This window comes from Pristiophorus japonicus, chromosome 16, assembly GCF_044704955.1.
Source record: "Pristiophorus japonicus isolate sPriJap1 chromosome 16, sPriJap1.hap1, whole genome shotgun sequence".
Lineage (NCBI taxonomy): Eukaryota > Metazoa > Chordata > Chondrichthyes > Pristiophoridae > Pristiophorus > Pristiophorus japonicus.
The window spans coordinates 22,899,117-22,914,040 of NC_091992.1; the positions used below are offsets into that span (position 1 = coordinate 22,899,117).

A 14,924-nucleotide genomic window follows, 5' to 3' on the forward strand; every position below is an offset into this window, starting at 1 on the left:
TTCCTCCACTTTGGGCGGTCCTGGGCCAGGGATTCCCAGGTGTCGGATGTTACATTTTTTCAAGGAGACTTTGAGGGTGTCCTTGAAGCGTTGGTCACAGAATACACCCAGACAGGTCGAGCACTACGATCTGGGTACATTCGCATTTTAGTTCCAAACATACAGGAAAGCAGGATGATGCTTTTCAGTTTAGAAGGAGCAATGGCCTGTGTAAATATTGCTGGCAAGGTTATGTAAGAGATGCAAATGTTTATACCTTCTAACTCGGCAACCAAAAACGGCATAATTGGCTGTCCCATTCAGGGTGCCAGTATAACTGTGCTACTTTGAGGAATAGGATGAGGTTGAAAGGGAAGCCATGATGGTTGACAAGGAGATGAGACAGCATCAAAGAGGAATATACTTGCCTGTAATTATGAGCCAAACAAAATATAATGGAGCTGGTGGTCAATTTTGAGACCTCTCTGAGGAACAGTGCATCTGGTATGTGAGGTGATGGGGGAGATCTGTGGCCTCCTGAGGGAGGACTTGAAACATCACTGAAGGGTTGACAGCAATCTCCCGTTTGCTGTCAAAGTAACAACTGCTTTGAAATGATTTGTCATAGGAAGTTTTCAGGGGGGATCAGGTGACATAATCAACATCTACCAGTCAACAGCGCATTGTTCTCATACTCGTGTCATGGATGCACTTTTCAGAAGTGCCCGCAGGTTTATTATTGTGAACATCGATGCCCAGGAACAAGAAAAAAGAGCCATGAGTTTCTGTCACCTGGTTTGATTCCTGTGGGTTCAGGGTGCAATAGACGGCCCTTGTGACTGCTGGGCGGAGAGTGCCTCTGGTGCATCTCTCAGCGCCCCCCACCCACCCAATTTAATACTATCTCTATGCAGAGATAAAATTAAAGTAGGTAAATAGGTTTCTAACATTTTAGTTGTGTGTTGTTGGCCTTACTGAGTTTCTACTCATGACTGCAGGCATCGCCCACCGGCCAGAGCTCCTGAGCCGCAAGTAATTGGCAAACCAATTCCAATTATGCTTTTCATTCAGTCAAGCGTGGGTGTACTTTCTATAAGATTAAATGGCTGAAGTATCAACTCTTCCCTTTCCCCACCTCCCACATACTCACTCATTAATAAGTTCGGTGACCTCACTGCACAAGGTTAACCTGGCGTTTTCAATCTTGTATATTTACGAGGGAAATCAGAATTAATATTGGGATATTTATTATAGTCATCAATTTTCTTTTGAAGCCATTGACTACGTTTGTAGATTTGCCGTAAGTTTTTGCGCACACAACAGATGGAGGCAGTATTTGTAATTATTAATTAAATATGTGTGATCACATTCTAAAACTATCGCCTCCGTGCAGAAGCCTTCAGCGAAGATGAAGAGGGAGCAATCGTGCATCCCTTTGTGATTTACGGTGTGATACTATTTCAAGCTCTGCCAAAGGACGGGGGAGAAGAGGCTGAAGGAATACATCAGCTTTTATTTAGCAACGCTGTTTTATTTTTGAGGAGCGCTAGGGGTGTGCGGGGGGTGGGGTGGGGGTAGTGTTTTCATTATCGGTATCTTCCTGGTTAGAAGGATCAGGTGAGTTATGTCAGGGTTTATGTAGCTTCACTGAGAACTGATAGAGCTCATGTTAAATGTGCAGTTGAATTTATGGACTCTCCTGAAATCCAATAGTTTAGTCTAAGCCTGTTCTGCAAACTGTTCCCCAGCTTCTCACAACACTGTTCTGAAGTAGCAACCAAGGAGTTATGTATGGCTAAACTCCCTCATTCTCCAGCTGGAAAAGCACCTGTTTTCTGCACTGTAGCTCATCTAATGATGCAGCTCAAATCAAGACTTGATTATATTAAGGAAACAAATGGTTGTTCCAAAGCTTCTATAGCACAGCACGTCACTGTATTAACATATGCTGACAGAAAGCTGCTATTATTTAACATGTCGCTCCATGATCACTCGCCGCTCCCTCGCCCCGACCTCGCCGCTCCTGCTGTACCTACCCACGCTCCAATCACCGACCTGGATCTTGGTGACGTCCAATCCAGTAGCCCTCTTCACTGCCTTCGGTCTCTTTCACCAGCTCGCGCTGCTGCCTGAGGTGATATGCTGCCACGCTGCTCTAAGGCAGCCGCTTGCCTTTTATGGCCCCGACCTGCCGCTGGTGTTTCCTTGCAGAGTGGAGCCCAGCAGAGGCGAGGGCCCAGGGACAGCACGGGCCAGCCCACACTGCAATATGTGTGCGCACCAGGTCCGTGCAGCAGAGCAGGTCTCCAGTTGTCTTGGTTACTTTCTATATCCTTGGCACTGGACCAAGACCTAGCTCTGTCAAGCCTGTGTGGTGGCTGGTGTGCAACAGCCACCACACGTTAAAAAAATCCACGCACACCCTTTAACATGTAGTTCGGGACCGGGAATATCAGGTCCTTCAAAGAAACATCTGTGAACTCATCCCTTTTTGGTGTGGAAGCAAGTCATCCTCGATACGAAGGACCACCTAAGAAGAGAAGATTATTTAACATTCAAAGCCCAGAAGCATGGAGGTATGAAACAAATAACACGACTATCCCAATCCTTCAACGGGTGTGGCTATTGTCTGAGCCATGCAGACCAAGAAGTTCCCAGGTTGAATACCAATTTTGTGATGATTTTATTGATGGTGTTAGGATGCCCTGGGTTAGGAAATAGAAAACAGCCAGGAGTCACATTTCTGATCGCTACCTCATGTCTTCCTCTGGAAATGTGTGTGTGTGGGAATGCCGAGGGAAAACGTAACTGCCAGCAATTGAACAGTGTGTCAGCACTCACTGCCAAAGCTCACACATACACAAGAACCACTTTGAAAAGATACTGGACGGCACTGGAAAATTTTAGCTATGAGGAAAGATTGGATAGGCTACAGTTGTTTATTTTGGAAGAGAAGAGGCTGAGGGGAGATTTAACTGAGGTGTACAAAATTATGAAGGACCTTGATAGAGTGAATAGGATGGACCTATTTCCCTTACCAGAGGGGTCAATAACCAGGGGGCATAGATTTAAAGTAGTTGGTAGCAGGATTAGAGGGGAGATTAGAAAAAAAATTTCACCCAGAGGATGTGGGGGTCTGGAATTCACTGCCTGAAAGGGTGGAAGAGGCAGAAACCCTCATCATATTTAAAAAGTACCAGATGTGCACTTAAAGAGCCGTGACCTACAGGGCTACGGACCTAATGTTGGAAGGTGGGATTAGGCTGGGTAGCTCTTTTTTGACTGACACGGACACAGTGGGCTGAATGGTCTCCTTCTGTGTTGTAATTTTCTATGATTCACTCGGTAACTATGGAACTGCAGTAAGGACTCAACTTCTCCAGGAGATGAGCATTACAAATTGGTGACTAAAAAAGTTACTACTGCCTTCCAAGTCTTCAAACACCTACCATTACCATATGGCAGTACATTTTGTTTCCATGGGAAGTATAGTAACAGAGTTCAAATCCCACCACGGCAGCTGGGGAATTTACATTCAATTAATTAAATAAATCTGGAATTTGACCATGTCGTTAAAAACCCATCTGGTTCACTAATGTCCTTTAGGGAAGGAAATCTGCCATCCTTACCCGGTCTGGTCTAAATGTGACTCCAGACCCACAGCAATGTGGTTGACTCTTAACTGCCCACTGAAACTGATACAACAAAGTTAACACTGTGGGAGCACTTCCACCACAGGGACTGCAGCGGTTCAATAAGGCGGCTCACCACCGCCTTCTCAAGGGCAATTAGGGAGGGCAACAAATGCCAGCCTTGCCAGCGACGCCCATATCGCGTGAATGAATAAATAAAAAAATATAGAAGTATGTAGTACAGGTATTGCATACTCAAAAGGAACACTAGTCATTTAGGGTTTTAGCTAACACAATGAGAAGAGAACTGGAATCAAGGAACATTTACAAGGCAGTAATCTTACTAAGGGGTTCAGATGATATCATGAACTGCAAAATTGTCACCTAAACCCCAAGATGAGACAATGGTTTTCCAGTCACTTCCTTGTTCATTCTTTTGTTTTAATAGAGAAGGTGAATCCCAGTGAGATCAAAATATACCAAAAAATCTTTCTGATTTTAATGACTCTTCAAGAGGTTATTCAGGTCAATGTATCAGATGCTTTGGAGATCTGCTCAGAATCTGGACAGAAACATCTTGGATTTTGCTTGTGTGAAATATCTGGATCATATTTTGGCTTTCCATGAAATTACAGAACATTGTATGGATCAGTGGACTCCCATCCAATTTTTGTAAGGTTTTAGAGCTAGTATCTCATGAGTACATGAACACATTTTAGATGAGTGATATTTGGCTTATTACTGAATGAGCCAAAGGTTTTCCACTCTCAGACCATCCTATTCAATGTCTTGATATTGGACAACGTTATCAGACTTAGAATTATTTTTTTCCTGTGATATTGTGGTGCTGGTGGACTTGCCTGAGGATCTAATAGTGAATGTTTTCAGGCCCCATTCCTGGCACTGAATCTTGTTAGATGGAAGTGTGGGTCACAGAACCACCCCGATAAAATAAATGCCCTGTTTCCAATTTGTGCTCAATTCAATGAGGCTCCATATTGGCCCCTCGAGCCTGCTCGCCATTCAATAAGATCGTGGCTGATCTGATCATGGACTCAGCTCCACTTTCCTGCATAAGCAGAAATTTCCCCTCTAGTGTGCTCAACTAGTTGAACAGAGACTTTAGCAGTGGAATATGGCAGTGCATGTCCCCAAAAGCAGAAATATGGCCCTGCAGGGCTAAAGAGGGATCTCTAAGATATTGATTGGACCTAATTGTCGATTCATATCAGTACTTGGGGATTGAATTAGTTCTTATGGATTGCCTGAACAGGGGTGAAAACTGATTTGGCCTTTCGTCAGTGACAGTAAAGTGAGTTAATTGTGTGATATGAGAGACATGTATCCAAATAGTTCTCCTTCATGGCTGGGAAATCTTTAGTACATGACAGAAGGGATTCCTTTAGACCAGGGCTGAGATTCGGGAGGTGGTCCTTGGCAAAGGGGAAATGGATGCAGGAAAGAAGGCCCCAGGCCTACACCAACCTGCCGTTCATTGGATGAGTTGCTCTCGCAGTGGGAAGATCTCTTAGCCACAGCCCCTCACACGAGGATCTGGATTTGACAGACACCTAGAACATCAAGGAAGTTGGCAATTGCAAGCTGTCATGTATTCAACCAGCATTGTAATCCATGTATAAACCTAAGTTGTACACCGTGAGAACACTGACCACTAGGTGGGAGACACTCCTAACCTGGACCTTCAGGTATAAAAGGGGAAGCTCCACCCACCTTCATCACTTGAGTGCTAAGGAATAAAGGACAGGTCACAGACTGACCTTCTCTCAAGCATGAGCCTCGTGTGCATTTATACTGTGTAGTAAGGACGTATCAATGGCGACAAGAAACTGGGATTTAAACCACGCGAGCATGGCCACTAGCAGAACAGACGAGAGGTACTGTGTTAAGGAATGGTTGGGACAGAGATTCAACATTGTTAAAGCAGCACACAGTTCTCCAGGCAGACAAGGGCAGTCGGGCATGCCCCAACATGTAGTCGAACCCAGAGGGGGAGTTCGACAGAGACAATGGCAAGCTGAACAGCGATTCACGCCATTGCAAGGGACAATGTGGCTAGTAATGGGGCCATCAACACCTGTTAATGGTGCACTCAAGGACAATAACAGGGGCAGTCAGGGACGATCGACTGGCAAGGGACCTTTTGTTTCAAACCGCAACTCATGCTGGAGGCGTGGAGGCATACATTCAGCCGGAGTTTGCAGAGATGAGCAAAATACCTGCAGAAATTGCAGAAATGGACACTGGGGGAAATCGCTGGAAGCTGAAGTTCAGCGAGTTCATGTGGAGCACGTATACAGTTCATACACCAGGACACCACCGATAATGATGAAAGTGCTCCTCAATGGCATCCCAGTATCAATGGAGTTAGACACGGGTGCCAGCCAGTCCCTGATGGGTATCAAACAGTTCAAAAAGTTGTGGGCATCCAAGGCCAGGAGGCCAAAATTATCGCCGATTGACGCACAGCTACGGATTTACACAAAGCAGATCATTCCGGTGCTAGGCAGCACCACGGTAGTCGTGACCCACAAAGATTCGGAGAACAGGTTGCCACTCTGGATTGTCCCAGGGGACGGTCCCGCACTACTGGGGAGGAGTTGGCTTGCTGTCATGAACTGGAAAAGGGGCGATGTCAATGCAATTTCCTCTGTGGAGCGAGTATCATGCTCACAGGTCCTGGACAAATTTGACTCATTATTTCAACCCGGCATTGGCACTTTCATTGGGGCCAAGGTAGTGATTCACATAAACCCGGACGCCAGACCAGTACACCACAAGGCCAGAGTGGTGCCGTACGTGATGCGGGAAAAGATAGAAGGCGAATTGGACCGCCTGTTGAGGGAAGGCATCATCTCGCCAGTCGAATTCAGTGACTGGGCGAGCCCGATTTTGCCGGTGCTCAAGGCGGATGGGTCGGTCAGGATGTGGCGATTACAAGGCCACCATCAATCGGGTGTCACTCCAAGACCAATACCCGCTACCGAGAGCGGAGGACCTCTTTGTGACGCTATCCGGTGGCAAACTTTTTTCAAAATTGGACCTGACCTCAGCTTACATGACCCAGGAGCTGGCGAGTGAGTCGAAGAAGCTGACCACCATCACGACACACAAGGGGTTGTTTGAGTACAACAGATGTCCGTTCGGGATTCGCTCGGCCGCCGCAATCTTCCAACGAAATATGGAAAGCCTCCTCAAGTCGATTCCAGGGACGGTGGTTTTTCAGGACGACATCCTCATTACGGGTTACGATACTGAAGAACACCTCCACAACCTGGAGGAGGTGCTACGCAGACTGGACCGGGTAGGGCTGCGACTGAAAAAGGCGAAGCGCATCTTCCTAGCTCCAGAGGTAGAATTCCTGGGGATGAGGGTAGCAGCAGACGGGATCAGCCCTACTTTGTCCAAGACGGAAGCGATCCAGAGAGCACCCAGACCCCGTAACACGACGGAGCTGCGTTCGTTCCTGGGGCTCCTGAACTATTTTGGTAACTTTCTTCCCAAATTGAGCACGCTGCTAGAGCCGCAACATGTGCTCCTACGTAAAGGTCGCGAATGGGTCTGGGGGGGACAGCCAGGAAAGGGCTTTTAATAGAGCACGCAATTTGTTATGTTCCAACAATCTGTTAACGCTATATGACCCATGTAAGAAACTTGTGTTAACGTGCGATGCGTCGTCTTATGGTGTCGGGTGTGTCAATTGCAGCATGTCAATGCCAAGAGTCAGTTACAGCCGGTAGCTTATGCCTCCAGGAGTCTGTCCCAGGCAGAAAGGGGCTACGGGATGGTAGAAAAGGAGGCGCTCACATGTGTATATGCGGTAAAGAAAATGCATCAGTACCTGTTTGGCAGGAAATTTGAGCTGGAGACAGATCACAAACCCCTAATGTGCCTTTTGGTCGACAACAAGGCCATAAATGCAAACGCATCGGCCCGCATACAGAGGTGGGCACTCACGTTAGCTGCCTATGACTACACAATTCGGCACAGACCGGGCACCGAAAACTGCGCCGATGCACTCAGCAGGCTCCCACTAGCCACCACCGAGGGGGCTACCGAGCATGGTGCTGAGATGGTCATGGCTGTTGAAGCTTTCGGAAGCGAAGGCTCACCCGTGACAGCCCGTCAGATTAAAGTCTGGACAAATAGAGACCCGCTATTGTCTCTAGTCAAGAAATGTGTCCTGAATGGGGACTGAGCAGCCACGTACAGGGCATGCCCTGAGAAATTTAAACCATTTCACAGGCGCAAGGATGAACTCTCGATTCAGGCCGATTGCCTACTGTGGGGAAACTGCGTAGTCATGCCCCAAATGGGCAGAGAGATGTTCATCAGAGAACTCCACAATGGGCACCCGGGCATTGTCACGATGAAGGCAATTGCCAGGTCACACGTTTGGTGGCCAGGGATAAACGCAGATCTGGAACTTTGTGTTCGCAGGTGCAACACGTGTGCCCAGCTGGGCCATGCGCCCAGGGAAGCCCCCTTAGCCCCTGGCCCGCCAAGCCTTGGTCACGCATCCATGTGGACTACGCAGGTCCTTTCATGGGGAAAATGTTTTTGGTTGTACTAGACGCCTACTCCAAATGGATCGAGTGTGACATTTTAAATTCAAGCACATCCTCTGCCACGGTAGAAAGTCTACGGGCAATGTTCGCCGCCCACGGTCTAGCAGACATCTTGGTCAGCGACAATGGCCCATGCTTCACAAGCACTGAATTCCAGGACTTCATGGCAGGCAATGGAATTAACCATGTTAGAACGGCACCGTTCAAGCCGGCCTCAAACGGCCAGGCAGAACGAGCAGTGCAGATAATCAAACAGGGGATGCTCAGATTCCAAGGGGGTTCCCTACAAACCCGCTTATCACGCCTCCTGTTGGCCTATAGATCCCGACCACACTCGCTCACAGGGGTTCCACCCGCAGAGCTACTAATGAAAAGGACGCTCAAAACCCGATTATCCCTTATACACCCCACCATGAAAGAAATTGTCGAGAGCAGGCGCCAGTCACAATATCACTACCATGACAGGAATGCGAGGGCGTGATGTATTGATGTAAATTATCCTGTTTTTGTCCTCAACTACGCTGCAGGGCCCAAATGGCTCGCAGGCACTGTGGTTGCCAAAGAGGGAAATAGGATTCTGGTAGTTAAACTTACCAATGGACAAATCTGCCGCAAACATGTGGATCAAACAAAAAGGAGGTTCAGCAACCCCATAGAAGAAGCAGAGGAAGAACACGATATAGAGTTCACTCCACCACAGGTGACCGAACACTGGAACCAAAGGGAGGAGAGCCCAGTCCCTGTAGGCAGTCCGGACAGGCCTGAGGCACTGCAAACAGCAGACACTCAGGCCAGCGCCCAACAACCGGAGCCCCAACTCAGGCGCTCTACAAGGGAGCGTAAACCACCAGAGAGACTCAACCTGTGATCCCAATAAGACTTTGGGTGGGGAGGTGATGTCATGTATTCAACCAGCATTGTAACCCATGTATAAACTGACCTAAGTTGTACACCGTGAGAACACTGACCACTAGGTGGGAGACACTCCTAACCTGGACCTTCAGGTATAAAAGGGGAAGCTCCACCCACCTTCATCACTTGAGTGCTAAGGAATAAAGGACAGGTCACAGACTGACCTTCTCTCAAGCATGGGCCTCGTGTGCATTTATACTGTGTAGTAAGGACGTATCACAAGCGGCCCTGCATAGGTGCTTCCACCATGTGGAAGGCAGATGTCTTTTGTATAACTGATGAGGAAACTGTTGTGTATGCATGCCTGTTTACTGTGTGATATCTGTAACACTGTTATGCAACACTGAATGTACCCTTATACTATACACACCTTGCCTGTGCACCAGAGGGTGCTGCTGCTGGAGACCTAAGGGTTGCCTGCACACTGCACAATATAAAAAGGAACACAGCTTGTTGTCCTCACTCAGGAGCTGCAAATAAAGGACTACAGGTCTACACAGTTTAAGTATCATACCCTGCCTCATGGAGTCATTACTAAAGGTGCCTACATATGCTACAAAAACACCGAGGCTTGAGGTGAAAGCCTTACCTGGAGACTGGATACGAGAACACATGAACATGAACATGCTCATATATCCAGGTTTGATGTCTATCATGACTGGATTACACAGAGACAAATAATTACTGCAGATGCTCTGCATCCCTAGCTGAAGGAATTATGGGGTAAGGTACATGCCTAATGCTGTGGTCATAGAATCATAAAAAAATTTACAACACAGTAGGAGGCCATTCGGCCCATCGTGTCCGTGTTGGCCGACAAAGAGCTATCCAGCCTAATCCCACTTTCCAGCTCTTGGTCCGTAGCCCTGTAGGTTACGGCACTTCAAGTGGTGACGGTTTCTATCTCTACCACCCTTTCCAGACCCCCAACATCCTCTGGGTGAAAACATTTCTCCTCCAGTCCCCTCTAAACCGCCAACCAATTATTTTAAATCTATGTCCTCTGGTTATTGACCCCTCTGCTAAGGGAAATAGGTCCTTCCTATCCACTCTATCTAGGCCCCTCATCATTTTATACACCTGAATTAGGTTTCCCCCTCAGCCTCCTCTGTTCCACAGAAAACAAACGTAACCTATCCAATCGTTCCTCATAGCTAAAATTCTCCATTTCCCCTTTGCCACGGAGCCATCCACGTAAATCTCCTCTGTACCCTTTTCAGTGCAATCACATCTTTCCTGTAATGTGGTGACTAGAACTGCATGCAGTACTCTAGCTGTGGCCTAACTAGTGTTTTATACAGTTCAAGCATGACCTCCCTGCTCTTATATTCTATGCTTCAGTTAATAAAGGCAAGTATCCCGCATGCCTTCTTAACCACCTTATCTACCTGTCCTGCTACCTTCAGGGATCTGTGGACCTGTTCTCCAAGGTCGCTCTGTTCCTCTACACTTCTCAGTGTCAGGAGGATGCTGGTAATGCGCACACACATTTTATGATGAGATGTGCTGCTGTTATTTGCTGTTCGCCCAGTGATGGCCGACACCTATACTTGTCAGGTACTTAATAACCAACGAATAACTATCTTCCAGATAAGATCACATATCGGGTAGCATTTTCCTAGCTACATGTGCTTATAAGGTGCCTACTTTCAGTGGTTAAGCTCTAGCAATATCCCATTGCATGCTTAGGGAGTCCCTAAGCTTTGAGGTTAGATTTTATAACGCACTTAATGCAGAGCTTCATGTGCCAGTAGCACATAAGGGAATCTGGGCATATAGGTCTGCTCGTGCTTAATAATTTACAGTCTATTCATTTTTATGGATGGTAAATTATGCAGCTTATGCTGACTTCGACATCCAAATTTCTGATCTGCATTCCTGTCATACAAAGGAAGGAATGCTCATTTATAAAATCTACCCCAGGGTTCTTTTCAACCTGTGCCGAAGTTCTCTAGACTTGGGTGAGTGGAGCGAGTCCCTCTGGACAGTGTGCCAAGCATATAGGCCCCAAGTTTCCACATGATTTGCTCCTGATTTTTAGGAGCAACTGGTGGAGAACGGAGTATCTTAGAAATCTGAATTCTCCACATTTAAGTTTTCTGCAGTTCTAGTCAGGTAGAACAGTTTCACTTTTGAACAGAATTTTTTTTTCAAAAGGGGGCAGGTCCGGCCACTGACGCCTGATTTGAAAGTTTCCACAGTGAAAACGTACTCCAAACTAACTTAGAATGGAGCAAGTGAAGATTTTTGTAGAACTGAAAAAACCTTGTCTACACATTAAAAAATCAGGCGCAGGTTACAAATTAGGCGTCCGGAACGAGGTGGGGGGGGGGGAGGGGGGGGGAAGGGAAGTCATTAAATTCTACAATCAATCCTTAGTTATACTTATACAAATATTATACAAATAAATCCAACCTGAATAAAAATTTATAAGCAAAGAAAAGATTAAATAAACCATGTTCCTACCTGTGTGAAAGTGCTTCAGGCAGGCCTTTCAGGCAGCGGTTTGCCGTCGGGCCTGACGGACGGCAGGGGGGAGGGGGAAGGGAGGGAGAAAGCTGCAGGAAGCCTCAGTACTTGAGGCAGCCGTTTGCCGTCAGGCCCGACGGACGGCAGGGGGAGAAAGCTGCAAGAAGCCTCAGTGCTGATCATGGAAGGGCAATGTGGTTTTATTAAAAAATGTTAAAAATTGAACAGCTACAAATAATTTGAATAGTCTCAAACAAGTGCATGTGTCCCGTTTATCACAGTCTATCTTTAATTACAGAATGCACTCCCTCACCCTCACACGCAGAAATATCAAGAAAATTAAAATGCAAGGGTTCAATAAACAAATTTTTACTTTTTCTGCAGCACTTTTTAAAATGGCCGAGTGCCAATGTGTACGTCAGACTGCGCGAACGCTCCAACGCGCACGCGCAGGGTTGCCTGCACGAAAAAAAAACTCATTTAAATTGTACCCGCCCCCTCCTACTTACAAAATCGGCGCGAGTGGTAGGCTCCGCCCCCTGGGCGCCGCGCCAAGCAGACATCGAGCTGCAAAGCGCTTGAGAATAGCGCGTTTTTTTTCAGGCGCCGTTTTCGGTGCGAAAAACGGGCGCCCAGCTCAGAGGGGCGCCTGTTTTGCCGCGTGTGGAAACTTGGGGCCAATGAAACTGTATGGATTGGCTTTGGAAACGCATAAGCATGGTGATGTGTTTCTGTGCCACTGCCTAGGGTTACCAACTCTGGTTTGACGTATTCCTGGAGAATTGATCGTGTGACATTTGATCACATGCCAATCGATCACATGACACCGCTCATGTGATGCTAAATCACTTCACATTTGCTCATGTGACATTTGCTCATCATTTGAGTACCTCAGTATCACCAAGTTCAGAACCAAAAATTGACTTTTTGTTTTATAGTGAGGTGAATAAATCAAAGAGCACCAAAGAATAGAACGATATAGTAATGTTTAAATAAAAACTATTTGTGATGTTTATAAGCGACGAGAAACACCAAATAATCACCACTGAATCAATAAAAACATCCTCGATAGAACTTACTTCTAACTAAAGTTTTCGTACAATTTCATGATTTTTTTTACAGTACACAGCAAGTTATAAAAACAATAAATAAAACCAAGGCCAATTCACTGACTCCAACACTCCACCACTGGAGCCCAGCTTCGGGGAGGTGAGGCTCAGTCCTCAGCGAGAAGCACCAAAGCTGCCTGGGTCCCGTAATAAAACCCATTGGCTTGGATTTTGCGGGGCCAACGATGGCATTCGCAAACCTTACGCCATCGTAAGCTCTCAGGATGGCCCCGCAAGTTCTGGGATTCCGCGCGTGCTGCACCTGCGCGAGAAACAGGAACTTGCTCTCTGTCAAGTTTCTCCTTGGCAGATCATCTGCCTGCGCCCCTAAAGTCACTTTTGCTGGCGCAGAGTTGGGCTATTTGTGTTGGGCTATTTGCCCAACTACTAAGAACAACATAGGAGCAGGAGTGGGCCATTGGCCCCTCGAGCCTGCTCCGCCATTTAATAAGATCACGGCTGATCTGATCCTGGGCTCAGCTCCACTTCTCCGCCCGCTCCCCATAATCCTTCACTCCCTTCACTGCCCAGCGAATGCCCGCGAAACCCTTGTGCCTGGTACAAGCAGGTGTAGGGCCTGCTTTTACCAGCTTAAGGGTTAAAATAAGTGTTAAATTAAAATTTTTAAAATGATTAAAACACATTTAAAATGATCTCATGTAAATTTGGGGCTGGATTAAAATGTTTTTATTATTTTTCAAAAAATTAAATTTTTATTTTAAAGGCCTAATCAAAGAGACTTTTAATTAATTTTGAAGATGGGAATATTTATTTTTATTAGAATTGTGTTAATTATTTATTTGGGATTTCTCATAAGCTTATGAGGATTCTGTTCATAAATGAAATCCCCATAAGCTGAAGAGGAATCCCCCTTTTTAATTGATTGGCCTGGCCCATGTGATCTGAGGGATGATTCTGAACCACCTGGGTCCCTGGGGTCCCTGGGCCTTTACGTGGACATACACCTGCAGGCTCAGGACCCCAACACTCTGGAGACACCAAAAACTTTCGGACTTTTTTCGGGTCGGAGGCTTACTTTGGAGGTATGCCTCTGACCGCAAACTTTGGCCCGTGATACCATAGCGCATATCATGAACTCTCCCTCTCCCAGTTTGTGTTTCTCTCCCTCCTCCAGTTTATATTTCTCTCTCCCTCCCTCCCAGTTTGTGTTAGTCTCTCTCCCTCCCTCTCCCAGTTTATGTTTCTCTCTCCCTCCCTCCCAGTTTGTGCTAGTCTCTCTCCCTCCCTCTCCCAGTTTATGTTTCTCTCTCCCTCCCTCCCAGTTTGTGTTAGTCTCTCTCCCTCCCTCTCCCAGTTTATGTTTCTCTCTCCCTCCCTCCCAGTTTGTGTTAGTCTCTCTCCCTCCCTCTCCCAGTTTATGTTTCTCTCTCCCTCCCTCCCAGTTTGTGTTAGTCTCTCTCCCTCCCTCTCCCAGTTTATGTTTCTCTCTCCCTCCCTCCCAGTTTGTGTTAGTCTCTCTCCCTCCCTCTCCCAGTTTATGTTTCTCTCTCCCTCCCTCCCAGTTTGTGTTAGTCTCTCTCCCTCCCTCTCCCAGTTTATGTTTCTCTCTCCCTCCCTCCCAGTTTGTGTTAGTCTCTCTCCTTCCCTCTCCCAGTTTATGTTTCTCTCTCCCTCCCTCCCAGTTTGCGTTGCTCTCTCTCTCTCTCTCTCCCTCCCTCAGTTTGTGTTGCTCTCCCTCCCCCAGTTTGCGTTGCTGTCTCTCTTTCCCAGTTTATGTTTCTCTCTTTCCCTCCTCCAGTTTGTGTATCTCTCGCTCTCTTTCCATCCCCCAGTTTATGTTGCTCTCTCTCTCTTTCCCCCTCCCCCAGTTGCCCTGCAGGACTCTCGGAGTTTCCAGGCAATTTTCATTGGCCCCAATGCCATCATCAACAACTTGCATTGATATAGTGCCTTTAACATAGTAAAAACGTTCCAAGGCACTTACAACCACCGACAAAGCAGTGCGTTCCGAATATTGGGGCGACCAGCAGGCGGTTCCGACAAAACTACTTGGTTGCAAGCCACAACAGCTAGGGCACTGCGCATACACGTACCATGCATACAAGGGCAGTTTCTCCCGAGGCACCCGCACTGCACTCGGGAGCCCAATCGCCTATTCCGGTAGACGGGTTGGGAACCTGACATATGGCTGAGCCAAAAAAATGTAGATTTTATAATATTTGTGTAATTTGTGCAATAGTAGGTGGAGCAGGGAAGAACAGGAAGCAGCCTGGGCC

At 47.0% G+C, this 14,924-nt stretch overlaps 1 protein-coding gene across 1 annotated transcript in view; it reads right to left on the reverse strand.

The window, feature by feature from the left end:
- The window catches only part of pipox (pipecolic acid oxidase), a 100,052-nt gene that overhangs the window by 38,598 nt on the left and 46,530 nt on the right, over positions 1-14,924 (reverse strand). The window lies entirely within an intron of this gene.